Source organism: Acanthisitta chloris, unplaced genomic scaffold, assembly GCF_000695815.1.
Source record: "Acanthisitta chloris isolate BGI_N310 unplaced genomic scaffold, ASM69581v1 scaffold2252, whole genome shotgun sequence".
Taxonomy (NCBI): Eukaryota; Metazoa; Chordata; class Aves; order Passeriformes; family Acanthisittidae; genus Acanthisitta; species Acanthisitta chloris.
Window position 1 is genome coordinate 41378 of NW_008662017.1, and position 1819 is coordinate 43196.

Genomic DNA, 1819 nt, shown 5'->3' on the forward strand with positions numbered 1-1819 from the left:
CCACAGTGCTGTGCAGACACTGCAGTCCTGCCTCAGGATCCACCAGAGTTAGTGAGGACAGTAAAGGGAGAATATTCAGAGATAGAAAATTTTTAACACTTGAAACAATTACTGTTGCAGTTAGGAAATACAGACAGGTAGGGAAAATCTGAGCTCAGGTTTTAGGAGGAAACAAAATAACTTCCTTTGTGGCACAGATTTTTTAGGATGTTTAGGCTCCTAAAGCTTGAGAAATCAGTGAGGGTTTGCTGTGTCTGAGGTTCAGATGCGCAACACCCAAGTTTCTTTGACAGACACATTCCTGTTCATCCTGTGTCTGTGATTTCTCTCCTTTCTTTCTCCTGCACATCTCTGTGGTGGGAAGGCAGCTGTACTCTCTCACATTTCCAGATAAAAGTACTATTCCTTAACATCTCTATTGGGAAGACCTACACAGAAAATTATATTTTGGGGAAAAGAGAATTAGACTATATGCACCATGAATTGGACAGCAGTCCAAAACTAACCCATTTAATTTTGGCATCTCCAGATTCCCACTGCAATTCTTTACCTGAGCTGTGATCTGGTTGATGATTTTTTCCAGATTAGCTTTCTCCAGCTAGCTCTGTTCTGCTCTACATTATTCCTCTTACCATCCCCAGATGCTGAATTAGTTAATATTTTCTCAAGGATACAGAAAGTTTGAGGTCTGATGTGCTCTCTTTATTTCTGTAAATTGATATGCTCCGTTCATTTTCTCAGAGGAGTTTGGCAGCAGTAGCCACAGCCCAGTTGTGCATGGCACGCATCGTACATTGCAGAGATCAGCATACAAGATTTCTCTACTCTGCTTACCAAGCCTATCGTTTGCTGCTTTGCAAACAGTGAAAGGCCTGATTAAATTCAGGTTTTGTGTGTTTGCCAACCTGGCTTGAGGTCGTAGTCGATGGAATCAAAATTTCATTAGAACTGAAGCGTACACTCAAGAATAAATCATTATCTTTCTCATCTGCAGACTCTTCACTGACTTGCATGCATTGTTTCTGTGTAGAAAGTCTTTTATTCGAATTGGTACTCAATAATAAATGTTATATCCAGTTGCTTTCTGGTGACAAGAATACATTGTTGGGCACTGTATGACATGGATACATTTTCAAGTTTTGTCTATATTATTGTTATGTTCAATAAGCAGGGTCATCTGACCAGTCAATCTGCTAGAGATTGTCTGACCAAGAGGTGATACCTTCTTTAAACAACTGGGTCAAGTCTCTTGAATCTCAAGCCATGGTTCTCAAGGTAGGGTTTACCCACTCCAGCATCTGCTGGAGGGCTCAGGCAAGCCAGGAGATTTATGGGATTTGTCAAGAGCAAATTTTTACACAGGTACTTGCAGCACATTTAGGGAGGTGCTCAGCCAATTCAGCTACTCATGGATAATGAATGATTAATAAAGGACATGATCATGTTAGCTGATAGCACCCTTAGCTGTGGGGACCATGAGATGATAGAGCCTAAAATCCCAAGGGAAGTGAGGAAGACAACCGGTGCAAAAAATTATTACGAATTTCTGGAGAGTCAGTTCTTCTCAGAGCAGAAGTAATCAGAATTTTGTGGGAGGCTGTTCAAGAAGAGCTGGCTGTGAAACCACTTCATTGCACAGCAGTAGTCCATCCCAATGTGCAAGACAGAGCAAATGGCATTGATATAGCAAGAGGCCAGTGTGGTTGAACTGGGAAATGCAGAATGAGCTCAAATGCCAAAAGCATATATAGGGAGGAGGAGCAGAGACAGGCTGTCAGGAAAGAATATGAAGACTGTAAGAACATGCTGGAGGAAAGAG